The sequence below is a fragment of the Fukomys damarensis genome, unplaced genomic scaffold (assembly GCF_012274545.1).
Source record: "Fukomys damarensis isolate Sample0158 unplaced genomic scaffold, DMR_v1.0_HiC HiC_scaffold_18, whole genome shotgun sequence".
Lineage (NCBI taxonomy): Eukaryota > Metazoa > Chordata > Mammalia > Rodentia > Bathyergidae > Fukomys > Fukomys damarensis.
The window spans coordinates 31,701,416-31,723,412 of NW_022900930.1; the positions used below are offsets into that span (position 1 = coordinate 31,701,416).

Consider the following 21,997-nt stretch of genomic DNA (forward strand, 5'->3'; position numbering starts at 1 on the left):
TCGATAGTCAATCTGGCAAGTGATTTATCGGAGCTGGTGAAGAGTCAGCTCACAATTAAATCAACTTTCTAACTCCTGTTATTTCATGTATCTGCATCTCTACATATCTATCTATATTATTTTCACACAGAACTAAAGGAGGAAAACTGGAGGGAATGAAGTTCCTCTTAGAAATCAAATTGCTTAAAGCATTTTAAGAAACAGACATATTATAAAGAATGAGGACAAACAAGCATTACTTGTTTCTTTCAACTATAGTGAAAGAGACTGTGGGTACTGGATTCATTACTGAATACTGTGCTCTGATAGGGGAAACATGTATGCCAATCAGAATTTAGTGATTCACTGCACGATCTTAGTGCTAGGGAAACTAGGAGGAGCGGCTCTTCTGGGCAGATGTTTCTCTGGGAGCGGGGGAGGAAGAGGAAGAATGATGGTAGGGAAATACTCACTTTCCTTGGAAGAGGAAGCTCAGCCTTTCCGTCATTTTTGAGATTGAACAAGCTGCTTTCCCACACTCGGTCTCAGATTGTTCACTTGAATAATATGAGTCTAAGTCATGGCAGTGGGTATTGGGTTAAATAGTGTAACACTGGTAAACTGCTCAGAATGGTACTTAGCACACAATAGACGCTATGGAAAATAGGCTGCAATTACTATTATTATTGTAACTATTAGTAGTAGTAGGAAAAAAAAAGTGAAGGGTTAGACGCTGGCGAGCTGGGTTATTGGGTTTGGCCACCCATGACACAGCTGTTCCTGCGGCCTCTGAGAAGGGCTTTCGTGGCACTGGGATGCTCTCTGACATCACTTGCAGCCCTAAAGTGCTAAGTGATGGACAGAACAACTGTATTTGCCTAGAAGTTTTGATGCCTCCATCCTGAAGCACATTTCCATAGGCTGGTGTCCCCTAGACTCTGGTTCATATTATTTCTGCTTCAAATTTGAAGTACTTGGTTGGAATGAGTATTAACATTCCCTAGCAATAAACAGTAAGCAATACCAATAAATGAAAGGGGCAGATGACAGCAGGTTGGCAAATCGACAGCTTCAGGAAAACTGCAGTGCAGTTAACAAGGGGACTACCAGTTCGCTCCACCTTGTCATGTCCTTTCCAAATTGAAAGACACTACATTGCAAGGTAGACTTGCTGATTTCTCAAACACACCAAAGCACAATCACAGACATTTTCAGCACTAATGTCAAATCATTGCTTCTCTTTCTTGTAGTTTTCCCAGAGACAATAAAAGAGACACAGCGTAATAACTGCAAAGACTCCCATAGCTGGTTTCTCTTAGCTCTGACTTTGTTTTTTTAAACATAAAGAAAACACACTGGCCTTTCTTTCATGTTCCTGACGACTCATTACTCAACTACTCTATTCACTGAGAAGAATTTCTTAAAAGGAGGAAACTATTTTTTAATTGCATTACTGAGGAGAGGACCTTGCATAGGCAAGTGCTCTATAACTGAGCCACATCCCTATCTCAGAAAGAAACTCTCCAAGCTCTTGTTACAGTCAAGGTATAGCTCTTCCTCTGAAACCATCCAGTTGTCCAACCAAGTAAAACCACTCTGAAGTCGTTATTGTGGAAATAGTAATGTTCCGTGTAAATTTGTTACTGTAATGAATCAATACTTAATTTTTGTGAAAACATTAAAAATACAACGGAAAAACATTGCATTCAGTTACAAGAAGAGTTTAGTTGTTTTCAAAAAATAGATTGTGGAATAAATTCAATCACTCCAGAAATATTTATAATCATACACATTTGAGCTCACTGGATTAAGGAGCACAAATACAGACTTTCAAATACATGGCAATTACAGAATGAGCACAAAGCAATATTTTTTCCTTCAATGTTCTTAGCTGTGCAAACTCGTGCAGAATTAGGAAACTGAGACATCCCTATAAGATCCCTTCCCTGAGATGGTAGAAAAGAAAAATAATTCTGAGTTGTCCCATGTGTCTCTATAATTGAAAAAATTTGATAAAGGCACTCAGATGTCCAAAAATGATAATCAAGATGAAAGAAATTGTGATGATCAAGTGAAAGAAAGATGAACCAAGAGCTCTATATAGGCATTTACTTCTGAGCTTTTAGAGTTACACCTACGGAGGATGTCTTATTATGCACAGAGCCAGATGTTAGCTGGATTTTTTTCTTGAGATTTAAACAATGGTGCTTTAATGCCAAATTGCAAGCCTTTGCCCTCCTCAGTATTTCTGTGGACCACTCCCCAACTGTGTTTTTATACACAGCCTTCATTCTAGTTGCTGATTTGGGGATATTTCTTCTGCTGAACTCTCGCCCAGGGTCTGCTCTCTAAGTCCTGCGATACTCCAGTGAGGAATTGCTGTGGTTTGGGTCTAGATGTCTCCCCAAGCTTCACGCCTCTAGAATGTGTGATGCTGGAATTAAAGGTGTGTGATTATTACACCAGTACACTGATTGGCTTGGCACTGCCCTTATCCGGTAGTCTGGATAAGATAAAAGGAGAATAAAGACATTGTTAAGATCCTTTGTTACTTTGCTACCGTCAGTATGCCATGAACTGTTGCCCTTCTGCCATGTGCCACCCTGCATTGGAGCCAGTTGATTATGGAATGAAGCCTCTATAAACTGTGAGCTAAATAAACATTTCTCCTCTTAACTTTGGGTGTCAGGAATTTTATCTCAGCAATGAGACAAAATTTGGTACCAGAGAAATGGGGTCCATGCTGTGACTGTACTTGACCCTGTGGTTTAGGAGCCTTTGGAGCTGGCTTGCAGGAAGAGTTTGGAAAGGATCAGAGGTGCAGGCTGAAAAAGCAGTGCTGAACACTTGAGGCTATACTTGATGGGAGAATCTGATCAGAATTCAGGAGGTCAGAAAGCCTGTAAAGACCAGGCTCAGGCTCAGGACATTTCTTCTGGGAAGAAGGACTGAATTAGCTATTGGACTCCAGATAATGTATGTTACGGCTTAGCAGAAGGGTTGTCTGCATTTTGCTCATGTCTAGATACTACCTGAGACTGAGATTAAGGGCGGCAGACTAATTAATCTGGCAGAAGAAATATCAAGGCAGTCTAATGTTGAGGCCGTGGCATGGTTACTTTTGGGAGATTTTAGCCATATGTATGTGGAGAATCAAGAGCAAAGAGCCCAGCAGAATGATTGAAAACATTTTGAGTTTTGCCAGAAAGGAAGCTCTGCAAACTTATAGCTTGCAAACATAGAGCAGAGATCTTCATTGCTGAGAAGGAACAGGAGAATAGAAAAGATGGCCTGATGACATCACAAGAAGCAGCAGGACTAATCCCTTTGCAACCTCGAAATTGCAAAAGTGAAAGACTTTGCTTTGAGAGGAGAGCCCCACAGTACCATGTTCCAGAGTGGCAGTGTTCTAGCAAAGTTTTCCTCAGGATTTGATTCACAGGCACTGGATCCCTACAGCCAAGAGAGAAGGAAGCCTGGCTGCTGCTCCAGCTGGCAGGAGACCCTGGTGTCAATCACATGGTGCTGGTTTTAGGCTCATGCAGAATGAAAGAGTTGTAGGGTCAGAAAGGCTTCATCCAGATTTCAGAAGAAGGCCTGGGAGGCCAGGCAGTGCGCTCCTGAGAGGGCAGTGTGTGAAGCTCTGAGTATGAAGATAAAGGTGGAGTGCAGACCCCATCTGAGGAGAACTGCAAGGAGAGAGCTGAGCTGGCCCAAGAGAGAAGCCATGGGAGCCATAAACACCAGCAGTGCTTAGGAGTGGAGCCATTCAAGCCATTTGGAGTTCACAACTTACCACAAATTCGCAGAGATGCTGGAAGTGGAACTATGGAATTTTAATGTTTGCCCCACTGGATTTTGGTCTTTCTTCATTCTCGTTCCTTGCTCTCTCCCTGTTTGCAATCTTTGAGATGAAAATGTCTCTCTTGTGCAACTGAATGTTGGAACTATTTAACTTTCTTTTCATTTATACAGGGACTTGCAGCTAAGAATTTTTCCTTACATCTCAGAAAAGACTTTGTACTTGTACTTTTCAGCAAAGCTGAAACTGTTAGGACACTGGCAACTGTTAGAGGTGGCTTTTCAGAGGTGGCTGAATCTAGAATGTGTGATGCTGGGATTAAGAGGGTGTGATTACTAAACCAGCACAGTGATTGGTTTGACATTGTCCTAATCTCAGTAGTCTAGATAAGATGAAAGGGGCAGAAAGACACCACTAAAGTCTTTTGTTGCTTTGCTACCTTCATCTGCCATGACTGTTGTCCCTCTGCCACGTGCCACCCTGCCTTGGAGCCAGCGGATTATAGACTGAAGCCTCTACAAACTGTGAACTAAATAAACTTTTCCCCTTTTAAATTTGGGTGTCAGAAATTTTGGCTCAGCAATGAGGAAAGTAGCTAAGTAACCAAGACTGGCATTCAGGTACTTCTCCTCATCTTTCAATACTTCTCCAGTAGGGCTTCTGAGCATTGACTTTTATGGAAGATTTTCGGGCAGTGAGAGGCTTAGATGACTAAACAATAAATGATGATGTGAGATGGAATATTTGGCCACCTGATTCTTTCCAGCAATTTGGTTGCCATAGGCAATTTCTCCCTGAACAGAATTTCCTCCTTTTATCTTTTGGCTTCCTGCCCTGGTGCCCACCTCTTCAGAATTCTTTTATTATGTGTCATTTGTAGGGCTGTACCAGAAGATCATGATTTCTCTTCCCTCTCACGTCCGTTAGTTCAGCTTTCTCATGGTTTCTCCCTGCTCACCTTGAGCAAACTCTGAGGGCTGCTTTTCCATAACCAAAATGTCCATTCCAGTTTTTTTTTTTTTAATATATAACAGGATAATTCTCCTAAAATGAATTTAACAGATGGCTCATGAATTACACCTCACCTTTAAGATTTTTTGCTACATAAAGATTGCCCACTCTGTAAGATATTATGAAATAAGTTCATATCTTAGTCCCTTTCCTCATCATTAGGATGAAACACCTGACGTGTGTAACATAAGGAGGAGAGCTTTATTTTGGCTCAAGATTACAGGGCAAGGTCAGCTAGCTCCAGGAAGAAAGAGCACGTCAGAGGTGTGGTGGAGGAAGGCTGCTCACATTACGGTGGCCCGGAGGAAGCAGAGAGAGAAGGAAGGAGCGGGGGAGGGAAACAGTAGCTTTCAGGTCACGCCCCCAGGGCCCTGCCTTTAACTACACCCCACCGCCCAAGGGCAAGTCAGACAGGAACTCATCAGTGAAGAGCATGGAACCCCTCTACCTGGCGCCTTCCAAATACCGAAACAATTGGGGGACCTTTTAGATCTAAATCATAACAATACCCGAAGGCCTCCTTTACCTTCATTTTCTTACATAAAACCTGTTTACATGAACTGCTGTTGTCGGCATCTCGGACAACGCAACTGCCCCGGGCCTTTGTCTATATCGGCATCTTCTGTCCCTTCTCAGTGCTCTGTCTGTCTGACAAACCAAGTCCCTGAAACTCTTTTCTTATCGCTTGCAATTGAGTTGTCAGGTCCAATGCATGGCACATACTTAAATGTGAGTTTCAGGTAAGTAATTTTAAAATATAAGCATAACTAATACTTGAATTGTTAATATTGCACAGGAATGCTTATACTAAAATTTGTTTTTCTGAAATTCAAATTTAGCTGAGCATCTTGAATTTTTATTTGCTAAATCTGGCATCTGGCAACCCTGCTTCCAATATACATCATTTTTGTGTAATATGCACTCCATCAATATTTTTTAATTCACTAAGTGACAATATGTACAGAATTTGGCATATTTTGATATTATTGCCAGTACAGGGTGAATGTTTTGCTTCTGTAGAAATTATTCCAGAGAAGTTTCAAGAAGCTCTCTGCTTGGGAGTCTGATGTGATACATTGCTGATATAATATAAACATGCAATCCCACTGCTTTTCCATTTCTAACAGGCGAGATCCTGCTGGTCCTCTGTGAAGCAAACAGGGAGGCAACCTCAGAGTTTAGGGAAATAGTACAGCCAGCTGGTAGCTAAACGGAAGGGCTCAGCAGGCGAGAACAGACTGTTCAGGCCCTGATGCTCACCTCAGCCTGGATACAAATGGGGGTGAAGATCTCTGTCTGAAGATCTGAGCTGGGCTTCATCTAGGACCCAGTTTGTGTAGAAAAGGCAAAGCGGGGAACAGAGCCAACATTGTTCAAGTTGGATCCAAGGAGCTTTCACCTACTTGGGAAGTAGAAGTCATGCAGCAGTCTAAGGAAGAGCCGTGAGAGCTGAAGAATAGATTTGCATTGTGGTGTAGAAAGCTAGTGAAAGATGTCTCTATTTTTAAAAGCTGCAGACCTTCATACCTCTTGAATGATAAATGAAATAAAAGCTATTATTCTGAGTACGCTCTACGTACAAGATGCTTTTAGCATGCTCTGTTTCTATGGCACCCTTTGCTATTCTGTGTGTGTGCTACAACATGTTTCTCTGTTTAACACACACTGGTTTTATTCTCTGCTTTCTTTCTGCTGCCCAAATATTTGTTAACACATTTAACACATTCAGCTTTATTTAGAGGTCATTAACATCCAAGTCTTTTTTTTTTCACTACCCAGTGCCAAACCTTTCTTAAGTTCTAACAATTCTAACAAATCCCAACAATTATCAAGTCCTTGAATTGATATTTTACCAGATACATTAAATCACATTTGTAGCTCAGTTCATGAGAGTGGATTTCTAGCTCTGATGGTTCATCTTCATTGTACAGCATGAGGAAAATAGTTTCCATTTTTGCTGCTGCTTCATGAAACTGCATAAATCTATCTGCTAATCATTTTTTTATGTGTGTGTGAGAAACACTTAGATCTTACTATTCGATTACCCCCAAAAATATAATCCCTGCTCAATTTCTCAGCGTATTGTTTGTGAGTTGACTGTTTCTCTGGCCATGAGGCTATCAAATGCTTTTGTATTATCTGGCCCACCTCACCTCTGCACTGTGATTCTAATTCTTTGTACAGAGCACAGTTGTTACATGTGCACCAGTCTGACCTCAATCCACATGCTGTATGTGTGTCAATACTAAGTTGTTGAATTACAATGGGATGAGTAATATATTTTTCTTTCTTCAGATATCTGTGTGTGTGTGTGTGTGAGTGTGTGTGTGCTTTCCCCTTAAAAACTGGTGACAGCTAGCAAAGCCAAACAGTTTCTTACTTGTCATGGGCACTCCTAGAGCAAGGAATTACATCAGTAAGGCAGTACTTTAAAAATTCTGCTTTGATTTGAATGCATTTCTTGTCTCCTGTTTGATGCTTAAGAGGGCTTCGGTGGCTCAGTCTTCCTACCCCAAAGTCCTCTTATCATCAATAATATGATAATGTCATCATGGGTACAGCTCAAGAGAGAATCTGTTTAAGAGAGCCCGACCTCACAACAATTATTCAGCCAAGCTCTACTTTTCTCTGATCTGAAGACTTCTTTGAAGTCAGTGGGAAACTTTCACCATAGAGAGAAAAGCTAATCCAGTAATACAAAAGAGGCTTTTCTGACAGGCAATTTCCCCTTCTTTCTTTCCCCAGGCTGTATGAGCTGTTTGCAGGTGGTTTTGAACAGGGTTACTTTTTCCTTTGATTTTATATCTATTATGTTTTTGCTTAAATATTTTGGATACTAATGGTAGAGTTTATGAAAACATTAATATAATTTTAGATAGAGGATAGAGAACAACAACAAAAAATGATTACCTGAATGATTTGGTAACATGTTAAAAATGTATGTAAGCATAACTATAAAAACAATGTTTTTATTTTGGCATAATGGGAATTGAACCCAAGGCTTTCACACTGAGCTGTATTGCTGTATTCCAAGTTCCTTTTTTTTTTTGAAGACAGAGTCTCATTAAGTTACTAAATTGCTTAGCCTGGGATGGAACTTATGGTTCTCCTGCCTCAGCCTCCTAGAGTACTGGGATTAGAGAAGTGGACCACCATGCTAAGCAAGAATAGCTTTATTGAAGAACAATTGATATAAATAAAACCTTTTCATGTATAAAATGTATAATTTGGCCGACTTCGATGTACTTATGTACTAGCAAAGTCATAACCACAGCAATGAGCATATCCATCATCTCCATGTTTCCTCTTGACTCTGGCTTCTCTCTTATTTCCTTTCTCTGTCAGCTTTGCATCTCTATGCAACCAGTGATGCAGTTTTTGTCATTATAGTTTAATTTGTCTCTTCTAGATTTTTATATAAATAGAATTATAGAGTTTACACTCCTTTCGTCTGGTTTCTTTCACTCACCCAAGTATTTCATGTTTTCTTTTCTGTTTTGTGCTACACTCTGTTTATCCATTTCTCCATTGTGTGGGTTATTTCTAGTCTGAGGCTGTTGCAGTTAAAGCTGTTATGAGCACTTTTATACAAATTTTTATATGGCTATTTGCTTTCATTTTTCTTGGTAAATATCTTGAAGTAGAATGGTTGGATTATTATTAGGTATGTCTAACTTTCAGAGAACCGATAAATTGTTTTCCAAAGTTGTTGCCTATTTCACATTCTCATTAGCAGGGTACAGTCATCCCAGTTACAACTTCCCGAATCCACCTTATTTATGGTTAGTCTTTCATTTTGGCCATGCTAAAATTATGTAGTAGCAACTCATTGTGGTTTTAATTTCCATTTTCCTAAAGACCAAGGATCATTATCATCTTTACATGTACTTCTTTACTTCAGTATTTGAGCCTAGGGCCTCATGTATGCTAAGCCTGCACTCCACGACTGAGCTACAATACATCCAGCCCTTGTTTTTCTTTTTTTAATATTGAATTTTGAAAATTCTTTATATTTTCTGAATACAGTTTCCTTGTCAGATGCAATTTGTAAACATTTGCTTTCAGTTCTAGTCCTGTGTTTTTATTTTCTCATCTACCAATGCCTTTGAAGTATAGGTCATAATTCCAATGAAGTTTGATTCATCAATTTTTTTCCCTACGGGGTAGTACCTATAGTTTCACATTTAAGAAAGATTTTGTTTGTTTTCTGAAAAACATTGTAGTTTTACCCTTTACCTAGGTCGATGATCCATTTTGATTTAATTTTTAAATATTATGTAAGATTTGGGTTAGAATTTATTTACTTTTTAAGGTACAGATATACAATTGTTCTAGTATTATTTGTCAAAGAAATATCTCTTCCATGCAGTACCTTTTGCGGGGGGTTGAGACAGGGTCTCACTATGTAGGTGAGACTGACCTGGAACTCACTATGTAGCCCAGGCTGGTCTGGAACTCACAGCATCCTCCTGCCTCAGCCTCCCAAGTGCTGGGATTACCAGTGTGCACCACCACACCCAGCTCCTCCCATGTATTTTTAGCTTGTTGAAAATCAATTAAACCTCTGCATGAATATATCTCTGGACTCTCTACTCCTGCCTCCCTCCCAAGTGCTGGGATTACCAGTGTGCACCACCACACCCAGCTCCTCCCATGTATTTTTAGCTTGTTGAAAATCAATTAAACCTCTGCATGAATATATCTCTGGACTCTCTCCTCTTCTAGAAATGGATTTTTACATATAACTGTTGTTGTTGTTGGGTTTTGGTAGTTTTTCTATATATATTCCAGGTATTAACTATTAATCAGTGTTATGGCTTATGTCTAGTTGTCCCCTCATGAGGTCATAGGTGGGACTTTTGTTTTCAGAGGTGGCTGAATCTAGACTGTGTGATGCTTGGAATATGGGTGTGTGATTATTAAACCAGTACACTGATTGGTTTGGCACCACTCTAATCCTTGTGGCCAAAATAGGGTATAAAAGGGGCAGAAAGAAGCTGCTAAGGTCTCTTGCTTGCTTGTTTTTGTTGTTTTCTGCCTTCCATGAACTGCTTCTCCTCTGTGATACCCCTCTGCCAAGCCACCCAGCCTACGAGCCAGCCAACTGTGGACTGCAACCTCTACAAACTATGAGCTAAATCTTTCCCTTTTTAAATTTAGGTGTTGGGTATTTTGTCTCAGCAACAAGGAAAGTATAGTGGACCCTTGACTTATGATCTCAATTCATTCTTAACAGCTGGTTGTAACTCAAATTGGCCAATTGAAGGATCAGGTTCCTCTACACAGCCTTCAAAGTGTCTCCCCTCTATACAGGCTGATCTTAGTGTCCTTAGGGATCATTGGCCCAGGATTTCTCACTCAACCCCATACAGAAAAGGTTGCTGTAATGTTCCTTCCAGAACTCTTTAAGGGTTAAATCTGTATCTGAGACCATCTGGAAGCAAAAGCAGCCGGCATTCAGGTTGTAACTCACGACTTTGTAAGTTAAAACTAACATTCTGGTCATAACCCAAGTTGTTCATATGTCAGACAGGTTGTAACTCGAGGGTCATCTGGAACTAAGGCAATCAGATACATGATTTGCAAGTTTTTCTCCTATTCCCTATTTTTTGACTCTGCCTTTTTACTCTGTTGATACTGTCCTTTGATGTACAAGACAGCCTAATTTTTAAGCTTCAAATATGTCACCTAAGGTAATCATGTCGCCTATGATAAAATTATACTGAATTTTGCTGATGAAAGACTGTTAAGCAGAAATAGCTGAATTAGCTATCTATCAATACATAGCAAATTACAACTGAGCGGCTTAAAACAATAATGTAAACTTTTTATTTTCACAGTTTCTGTGGGTCAGAAGTGGCTCGGTTAGACAATTTGCCTTACATTTTTTTCAAGAGTTTCAATCAGATTTTGCAAGAGGAAGTAATCATGGAAAGCTTTTAATGGGACTGGAAGTTCTAAGGTAGCTTACTCACACGTCTGTCACATTGGTGCTTGCTAGGTGGCAGGACTCAGCTCTTGCCCATATGGGTGTTTCTACAGGGCTGCTGGAGTGTCTTCATGACCTAGTGGCTGGCTTCCCTCCACGCAAGCTTTCCATAAGAACATACTGGGAGTTGTCCTGGGCTTGGAAGCCAAAAATAGCATGATAGGACAAAAATAAAAGTATGCTTTCTGCTTTTTATTTATCGCTTAACATTTTACTTGAGGGGTTTGGGCTAGGACCTAGGATCTGAATATGATGGAATTATTTCCATGATTAACTTTTTTAAATTCTGGAAAAGTAGAAATAAGTAGAAGCTATTGGAACGGTTGAAGAGAAATCATAGAAACAGAAGTCTTCTGAGTTTGAGAGAGAATACGATTCTCAGCTGGAAGGTGGCCATCCTGATGGAGTTCACCTGTGACCCAAGGACAGTCTGGCCAGGAAGGGCTGAGACAACACAAGTTAGAAGTGAATGCTCCTGCTGTGCGTGGTGGCGACAAAGTGTCTTATCCAGTGATGTCAAAGGCAGTAGTTAAAGAGGAGAAGCTGAAGAAACAGATCAGGGAAGGTACTGCATCTGACAGCTGGGCACATGAGCACGTGCGGAGGAGAATTTGTGGGCTTTCTAGAGACACTTTGAGACAACCTAAAGGGTGTTTATTTCTGACAATGAGGTCAGTAGTATCTCGTGCCATTACAACTTAGGTATAAAAGGAAGACTGAGCTTATTTCTGAATGATTGTTATCAATGAATTTGCTATTATTCTAGTAAATCACAACCAGTATTTCTAACTGGTAGCCAAAGAGATTATCAAGAGTCACAAGAACATCCACAGCAAGAATTCAAACTGTGGCTACCCTAAATGGTGCTATAGCATTTATTCTAGTAGTTGTTAATACACCCTGCTTCAGTCTTCTGCTTTTGTAAAAGGTACCAAAAAATACGCCATGTTTCCAACCGCTCCTTGAAGTTTTCTTAGGTCAAATTGTAGCCATTCAAAATTTAGGCAAACTGTGGAATTTTTACAATTAAAACACCGAAAGCATCCAGACACTAGGAAAAAACATACAGATAGTATTTCATTTTTTACTATTTCTCAGTTTACAAAACACCAAATCAACAACTTTCTCTACATCAGCTAGCACTAAAAAAAAAAGGAGATTTATTTTTGCTGGAATTTCAGTTGGAAGTGGAATTCTTGCTATGAACTAATAAACTACTAGAAGCAAGGTGATTAGAATGGAAATAGAACAGCAGGGGCTCCAAGCTCAGTGTCATTGGACATCCACACATCGCACGGGAGGGAACTATTTTCACAAAACCAGTCTGTCCTAGCCAAGTGCTGCTGTCATGGCATTGGGGTCCTGGAAGGCAGAGTTATATTCAGGCAGCCAGCTCTGCTCTTTGTTGCAAGAGTTGTGGTTTTGGTTACTGAGATTATGGCATGCTAAAATATTTTAATTTGCTTAAATTTCAGCAGCTTAACTTTGTAGCAGCAGGAACCTATTTTGTCTGATGTTTCCTTCCTTCTGAGGCTCCAGTGGAGCTGTGAATGCCAGAAAATGTTTAGTTCTAATGTTGATAATGACAAAAACAGAACTATAATTCCCCCGGCTCCCAAATACAGCTCACTCTCTGGTTTATTTCTCAAGTGCTTTGGGAAAAAATATAAATGCTAAATAAATGCATAATAAATAAATAACATAATAAATAAATAAAAATAATAATAATAAATAATAAATCAATCAATAAATAACAACATAACATATCAAAATTCTTTGGATAGGAAGAAGAGAAACCAAAATAGACTGGAAAATGTTGCACTGGAAATATAAAATAAATTCCCTTTTGATTTTAGTAAGAATGATAAAGTAATGATTAATTATGAGAGCCAATTATCATGGAAATATCTAGGGCTATCATGTAAATATTATATTTGTTCTATAAAATATTATAGTAAATCTAAACAAAAGCCTATATAAAATGTTGTTCTTGGGTGATAGCCCAGGAGGCTGAGTATGGTACTCATAGTTTGGGGACTGTCTGACATTAGTTATATGGTCTGATTTGAACAGTAGAGAGAGTTAGAGAAGGGATTCATAAGTCATAGCTGAAACCTGGGAAATCGTCAAGGCATATTTGAAATAAACTGATTACAGTGCTTTAGTGTTGGGAGGAAAGTGTTGGAAATTTTTAGGAAAAAATGTGTAGAGCAAATAAATAGAAAGATAGTTTTGAGAGGTTTTCTAGGAAACTGCTAAGTTTTAAAATAATATCTTTACCTTGTGAATTTTTCAAAATATATGAAGCAGCAGGAGACTGCACCTGTCAGCAGTTTGCAATTTTGCTATTTTCTTTTATTTTTTTGTGTCTGTGTGTGGTATGAAAACTTTATGCTTTACTTACATATTGTTTACAACATTTGAAAGACTATATGCTATTCTGCTGCTCTGTGTGAAGCAAACAAACAGAATATGGATACTTTAAAAAATCAGACACTGCTTGATTAGGAATTAAGGGGGCAGGTGGAGTTCAAGCAGTGGAAAATAAATTTGTGTTTCTTATTTTCCCATTTCCTCTGGGTAGGTCTTTGGTGGACAGAATAGTTTCACTTTGCCTCACAAGCAACACTAGCATAAAATGGCCAGTGTTCAAAGAGAAGACGTAATTACAAGTGAGAATATGAGCACCCCAACAGTGTTACCTACCAGAAACTTGTCTCCAGTGTGGGGTATCTCCTAAGATGAAGTGTGATTATTTTATAAAGGGATGGCTTGATCTCATTGGAGAAACTCAATATTATTGGTTTAAGATAGGTAGCATGCTATATATATTTCTGCTTGGCACAAGGTAGGCACCTGATAAATACATACTGACAAAATTTCTTTAGCTTAAACCTTTTTTTGAAGCTAGCGATGATATTTACCCATACAGCATGCAATGGGTTCATCATATCTTAATGATGTATTGATTCATTATGTCACATAATAAACATGATTTATTTTTAAGAGGAAAATAGAGTAATGAAATGTTATTTATGAAAGAAGCTGGGATTCCCTAAATTAAAAGCTCCATTAAATAGGAAGTATTTACTTAATAGAGGGTATACTGTTTTTATATTGTGGCCAAGAAGGAGTAGAGGCAAACATGTAACTGCAGTATGTGAATCATCTGTAGTTCTTGCCATAAGCACTGGACACTCTCATTGCCCTTTTTGCTATGTTGTAAGGAAGAATCAGGGAAGGCCGTTGTTTCAGAAGAATTGTTTCTGCTCAGAAATCCTAGCCATTTATGTAGGCTGAGTCTTCTGGGGAGAATTTATCATTTCCTGCTTTCTGAGAGAAACCCCACGATAGACCACATGTCCCTGAACTCATTGATAGTTTCAAATAAAGCAATGGAACCCTAGAGTTTTAGGAGCAGTAGAAAGAGTTGCTGGCTGCTTGTGGACAGTGAAGTCGGGCATGCTGCGGCTCTTTTTTGCAGGGAGCCTTTATGGGAGTAAACTGATTCCCCGTTATTGGGAAGAAAAGTCAATTTGTGGGAGTGGAGATTTCCCATTCATCATGCTACCCTACTGTCTTGCTGCTGATTTTATTCTCTCATATCAAGCTAGTCATTTTGGTCTTGTTGATGTTTTTCCTCGATTGATATATTTCTTCTGAAATAAAAAAGAGAAAGCTGCATATGTTAGATATTGCACTCTTTTGTTTGGCTATTTCAGACACAATGATCAGCAAAGAAGGGATATTTATTAATTGACTCGAGGCGGTCTGGCTCATACATTAAGCACTCCTCCATTTTCTTCACTTCCTCCTTATACTTTTCTCCACCCTCATCAACATCAAGAGTCTGAGATGATCTATGAAGTCAGCAGACATAGATATTATCAGAAATGAAAAGTATCTTGGAAAGTAGATTGAGAAATCATTTCATAGCTGACAGAGGCAAAATAACACCTCGTTCTCATACCCTAGATTTAGCCCTCATGCGCATGAAGTGTTATAACTACAGGAAATCTTTGGTGTTTATTCTATTCAGTTAATAAACCCTAAGAAAATACATAAAGTAAAAAATATTTATAACTTGCAGATAGATTAGTGCAGCCTATAGGGTCATTAAGATTTATATGAACTATGTATGCAATATATAATATAAAACTACATCTATAATCATATATGCTATATATAACAGATACTTCATTTCTGTTAATCATAGTTCCAATGATAATCTATACAAAACAGTTTATGTATAAGTAAATTATATAAGATTCTGATTTTGTTTTGTACATAGACCTGGACTATGTAAACTCTTTCTATTGCAGTCAGGACCAGGATTTGTGTTTGGCTTGTTTATCACCTAAACTCTCAGTACCTAGCATAGTGTGTGACACAATAAACATTTTATTTTTTCAGGAATGAAAATTTAAGCTAAAAGAAATCTGGCAACAGGTCTGTGGCTTCTCAGAATTCTAGTTGGAAAGTCTGTGCCTGTCTCCTCAGATCTGATGCTCCCCAGGACCCTGTACTACCTGTTACTTAGAATTCACTGTGTCTAAACCTAACCTCAACCTCTCCTCTTTTCTCCTTCCTCAGTTTCCTGTGTTTGTTCTCTCAGACATGGCAATGAAAACTTCACAGTCATGTCTGAGTCCCTCTCCTTTCTTTGTTAATACTTCTTGCATTCAAAATAATACTTTTTTAGTTTTTCACTCCTTTAACATTTACTTGTTGCTTGATTTTTTCCATTTTATCTCTTATTTTTAACCCAGCACTTCCTTTTAAGAACCAGCAATTCATCGTCAGAGTTTGTAAGAAAAAGATTACCTTGTGGTCTGTGTACAGAGCCCTTCAGGGTCTGCCTGTGGTGTGCATTTGTGGTTCAACTTCACAGGTCTCGCACACAACCCTTTGTAACTCTCTGCATGCTCCTTCTTGCTTGGTCCTTTGCCCTCATTGGTGACCTTGTCACTAAGGCACCTCTTTGTCCTAAGCCTTATTCAAGGTGCAAGATGTTAAGAACATGCGCCTCAGACAGACAGACCATGGCCCCTATCCTCAGTTCTACACATCTACCATTTAACTCCTACCCCTTTTATTATGAATTAGCGTTTTTCAAGAACTATGGGTCATCATGTACAGCTTGATTTTCATGAGATTTCATTTTTTAAATTTTAGCTTTTATTCTGAAACTTAGAAAAAAGTCCATATTGTCCCATGTTCACGAATCGTTGTCATACAAGTCAAGATGAAATTTTAGAATGAAATACTAGTCCTGGATGATATGTCAGAGGGAAAAATGTAAAAGTATACAGCCCCCTGATTGGTATTCTTTGGTGTCTTTTACTGACTCAGGATGAGGGCTGGTTCTATCTTGTCTCCTGCTGGCTCTGTGTGCTTCTAAGATTGTCCCACTCACAGTTCACACACATGGGAACCTTCCAGGGGAAACTGCCACTGGCCAAGTTGCTCTCTTGAGGATTACAATTGTGCTACAGTCAATTGGCATGTTTAGCCAGGGGTGACCACTCTGCGTCTTTGATGTGTCCCTGTATGAGAGCCACCTGTCTTAGAAGAGTGTCTTTGCTGGCCTCAAACACATTGGCAGTGTCAGTAAAACCTGTGAATCTCCTTATCTCCCAAGAGATGCCAGTAATTACTGCCCATGCAACAGAGTATTTGTCTATTAGAAGGAAGGGTTTTCTTTGAGACTCTTCCCATTTCTTTGCTACTGAGCCACTGTTGGCTGTGAACTTTCACTGAGAGGCTGTTTTTTTTTTTGGTGATGAAGAATGGTCATTGCGCCAGAGCTGCCATCCTGCAGCCCCTGGAAAGGTAGCCTGGGCCCTGATCTGTGGGAAGGAGAGCCACGCCCTCTCCTGCCTGGAGACACCATCGCTCCAGCACCAGGAGGGTTTTTATATCGAGTCTGGGCCCCAATCCACTGTGGGAAGGAGAGCCATGCCTTCTCCTGCCAGGAGCCGCCATCGCTCCAGCACCAGGAAGGTAGCCACAGGGGCCCCCTGAACTCCCATAACTCCCTTTAACTCCTCCCCACCCATACTCTCAGACCTCCTGACTGTGCCAGTCTTTGGACCCACTTGCAGAGGCAGAGTTTGTCATAAAGGGTATTTTTCTGAGTTCCCAACTTTGAACATTTTCAAAGAATGGGAATGGGAAGCCTGTAGTTAAACAGTGTGGAGTTCAACCATTCAGAAGGTTGGGGAACTAAATCTGGGCCTTGTAGCCTGAGGTCAGTCTGCATCATGGGGTTCAGCCATCAGCTAACTGAGATCAGGGGTCTTGCATCCTAGCTCTGTCTGAGCCATTAAATAGTAAATATGCTATATTGAAAGGTTTGTTCACTGCAGACATGTTCTGGACTGCTTCTTGATTTCAATTTAATTTAAATGGTTTAAGGGTGATAGACTAGTGACTACCACAGGTGGTCAGTATCCAAGTTGTGCTTGATCATAATGTGTTGCTGATTGTATCAGTTGGGATAAAGGATTGTGGTTGATTTGATGAGCTGTTTTCTTTGATGTTATGAAGATGAGAATGTCTGTGGGTCATTAAGAGACCCAGAAGCTAGGGTGCAACTATATCAGGAAGATTTGGGTGATCACCCAGAGATTAAACCAAGGGCAGTCTGACAACAAAAATAAAAATGAGAAAACACTTAAGCAAGACACAAAGACAGAATTCCAGTTCACCAATGGCAAACAGTAGGGCAAATGAGGATGAAGAGGCCTATAGTGAACTATCAGGACACCCTGAACTCAAAGCACAAGAAGTAACAAAACAGATCAATCAGGCTCTAGAAAAATTCAACACAGAAATAATTTCCCAGATAACCATAGAGATAGTGAGCAAAATGAAAGCTGTGATTCGAGACTCTAGAGCAGAAACTGACAAAAAAATAGATGATCTCAGGACCATGATAGAAGCCATGAAGGCCCAGCATAAGAAAGAAATGGAAAAAATAAATGCACAACATAGGAAAGAAATGGAATCCATAAAACAGATTCAAACAGATATTCAGGAGATTAAACACTCCATTGAAAGTGTATCCAACAGAATAAAAGAATGTGAAGATAGACTCTCAGATAAAGAAGATACAATTGCAGTCAGTGACCATGAAAAGAGAGGTCTCTTAAAAATAGTAAGGGATCATGAGAAATCCATCCAACAACTCCTAGATGATGCAAAGAAGAATAACATAAGACTGATAGGAATCCATGAAGTAGCAGGAGAAAATACAAATGACTTAAAAAAGCTGTTCACAGAATTAATGACAGGAAACTTCCCAAACAGAGGGGAAGAATTTGACATTCAGATAAGTGAGGCATACAGGACCCCAACTAGCCACAATAAAAAAAAAAAATCTACACCTAGACATATAATAATCAAGATCCCAGAAACCCAACAGAAGAACAAAATACTACAAGCAGTAAGAGAAAATAAACAAATCACATGCAAACGAAAGCCAATCAGAATCACAGCAGACTTTTCAACACAAACCCTTGGGGCAAGGAGAGCCTGGAGTGAGATATTTCAAGTACTAAAAGAGAACAACTTCCAACCTAGACTGATGTATCCAGCAAAACTCTCTTTCAAAATGGATGGGGAAATAAGATACTTCCACGACAAAGAACACCTGAGAAACTACATGAATACCAAACCAGCACTACAAGCAATTCTAAACAATATCCTAGAAAAAGATAATGAAGGCAACAACACCATGAGGTCTAACAGAGCAGATCAAATAGGCAAGGCAAGAAACTAAAAGGAGAAGGTGAAAAAGTAAAGAGTCAACAAAAGGCCAATAACATGTCAATAATAAGTCAGTACGTATCAGTTATAACCATCAATATCAATGGCCTCAACTCACCAATCAAGAGAAATAGAGTGGCAAAATGGAATAAGAAGTAAAATCCAACCATATGTTGTATATGAGAATCACACCTAGTGGAAAAAGAAGCCCGTAGACCGAAAGTGAAAGGATGGAAAACAATTCTCCATGTGACAGGAGCCCAGAGAAAAGCAGGCGTAGCAATGTTATTTGCAGACAAAGCAAATTTCAAGGCAAAATTGATTCTAGTATTATTGATGTAGGGCGGTACTGTATCATACCTCTGTGAATGTAAAATAGCTTGTACCTGCTTTATGATATGTAGTAGTGACCGTGCTTTATCAGAGCTATTTTTAATGATATTACTCTAGAATGTTCTCTTTCCAGATGCTAAAAAAAAAAAAAAAGTGGTGCCAGGGACCACAACAGCAACAGAACTTCGCTGTTTTCTGGATATTATTCTTTTTTTTTTGTTTTTTTAGTGGAATGTGCTGAATGTCTATAATTTTGTTCAGATGACTGCAGAACCTGGAAAAGCTGTTGCTGCTATTGATGCATAACATACTGGTATTATTGGTCTTTTTATATAAATATAAATATATATATACATATAGATATATAATTTGAATTTTTGGAAACTTTAACTATGCTGTCAACTTTGGAAAAAGTTATCCCAACTTACTGTGTTGAGTTGGCATTGTCCAGAAATTGACAGCCATATTGGTCTAGAAATGTTAATTTTTTAATTTTTATTTTATTTTATTTTTCCAGTTGTACAGGTGTAACACACTGTATTAAATATGTAAGGTCATATCTACTGGGTTTAATTAAAGAAATTAATAAAATATTCTCTAAATAATGAAAAAATAGAATAAGATAAGACTACAAGAGCAAGAAGCAATTTAAATATGTTCAGGGACCATTTTCATCTTCAGAATTAAGGATTATTTTAATCTTACATCATTGCCTTTTCTCTTTTACTTTCCTTTTTAGTTTTATTTTAGGATTCCCTATTTTTAATGTTCATACAGAGATTTCTTTAACTGAAATACCAAATAGTTTCTCTGGTATTTCACAACTATAATAGTACACAAGATCCTAATGAGATAATTAATAATGTGAAATAGGAAGTAAAGGGCTAAAGGTGCAGGGAAAGTGGGAAGGGTGGGGGAAAGGTAATAAGGGAGAAGAAAAAAAATATGAGACATTGAAAAAATGGAAATAAAGTGTTTGTAAATGGGGAGAGGAGGAGGGGGTGAAGGGGGGGAAGGGACAATGGGAAAAAATGAGAATCAAGACCTGTCATGTAAAGGTACAGGATCCCAATAATGAGTGTAACTGTATTGTATACCTAGATTGTACCAAGAAACTCAATAAAAAGAAAAAAAAAAGGATGGTCATTTCTATCTCAAAGAAGGGAAGATTGTCCCCACAGCTCTGGTCTTTCTAGTTTCCTACAACTCTATAGATGATCATCCTGTCCTTTAGGGGTTTCCTGTGTATCCCAATGAAAAGAAACCACAGCACTTTCCTGGTAACTGACATTAGGCCCTCAAACAGTTCAGAAGATACATGGGCTTATTAATGCCAAACAAAGACTCGGATTCTTAGAAATTGTTGAATTGTAAGTCGTTGTGTCTCAGAATTTTGCATTTTGTGGAAAATGTCATAGGAATGCTAGTTTTTGTGAAAGAAAAGCATTAACAGCACCTTGCTGTCTGAAATCCTGTCACAGAAAAGAAAAAGCTCACATTGCTGCATCAAAAGGACATTATTAAATTGAACAGCTTTGGCTTTGTGATGCTTATTTTTCTTAATTCAGTGAAGTTAGGTGAAAACTTGGAATCCTGTCTTGGCTGCTGCCTGAATCTGGCAACCACTGTTCTGTGAAACTTATTAATGTGATTGAGATACTCTTGAAGGTCTTCTTTCAAGTCCCTCAATTTGAGAAGACTGAAGGTCACAGCTATGATGTCACCGCCTCCTTCTCCCTCTGTTTATGTGTGTCTTCATATTATTTTTGGACAGTTGCTCAACTTGTATTGTCCTCTAATGCTTTCATGTATGGATGATTGTCTCTTTCAATTACATTGTAATTCTAGGTAAATAGAAGATACTGCCAATATTATTTGAATTGATTTCTGTAAATCATACTGGTGCGCTACATAGAGGAAGGGTGGGCTGTTCACACATTTGTGTATCTGTGTATACTTGTGTATTTTAGAAATCTGCTGGAATTGTCAATTTACATAGGTACATAAACGAATGGTGCAGATTTTTGAAGAATTAAAAGAGTTTTGTAAAGTATGAAAACCTCTATTTCCTAAGGAGGGGAGGAAGAGTATGATATGTGTTGAGTAGATATGGCCCTGCATTTCAGGCATCTTTACAGTCTGTCATCATTTTTGATGATTTAGTGATAATGTGGAGTGTAGCAAGGCATTTTAGGTTCTCCCACAAAATATCAGAATTGTTTTTCATTTTAATATACTTTTTTAAACTTACAAATCATAAAGTGTTCCTTAGAGTGACAGCTGAGCTTCAATATTTATAACTTTCTGATTGCTCTAGCAGTTAGGAAAAAAATTAAATGAGACCTCAAGAAAATTTAAGTGGAAAAGATTAAAATTCAGAATTATGGACTTTTTTATTTGAATGAACAGCCTTTTTTTTTCTCAGAAGTTTTATGTGCCAGCCCTAGTTTCCTATATTTGACAGTTCTTGAAAAAGTACTTCATATCTCTCTCAAAAATATATGAACACCTCTGCTTTTTGAAAATAAACCCTTTGGATCAGCACAACTTTCCTAGCCCATGCTTTACACAATGCTTTTGACTACAAACCAGACGTATGCACCATCCATCCTTCAAATGGGAGAGTCACTTCAGGGCACGAGCTGGGAAGTGTATGAGGGAATACAATGGATAAATGATGGAATTTCTTCATTGTTAAAATATTTTAAACTGCTATGGTCTATGATATCTACACGGTTGATTAGTGCTCGAAACTGTTTAATCTTCATTCTCATGAATTCTTTTCATTTTCTCATTTACATATATTATGTTTTATGAGATAAATTAAATTGCATTTCCTTATCCACAATGCAGTTTTTTAATCACTTAAAATTTGGTGGTTGGTTTCTTTTCTTCAAATACAATATTTTTGTATCTACTCAGCAGAACATGTTCATTATTTTGAAGGAAGGGATAATATGACTATTTCCCTTCACGAGGTGTGTAGTGTGACTTCTTTCTATAAATTTTTACTGCTTTAAAAAAGATTATGGATGTTGCTAAAGAAAAAATGGATATTGTTGGAAATATGAGAGAGGGAATAAGAAAGATTCTTCCATAAGAGAATCACTATG

At 38.5% G+C, this 21,997-nt stretch overlaps 1 protein-coding gene across 1 annotated transcript in view; it reads right to left on the reverse strand.

Moving 5' to 3' along the window:
* Positions 1 to 21,997, reverse strand: part of Galntl6 (polypeptide N-acetylgalactosaminyltransferase like 6) — a 1,019,213-nt gene that overhangs the window by 55,152 nt on the left and 942,064 nt on the right. The gene's annotated exons all lie outside the window — the stretch shown is intronic.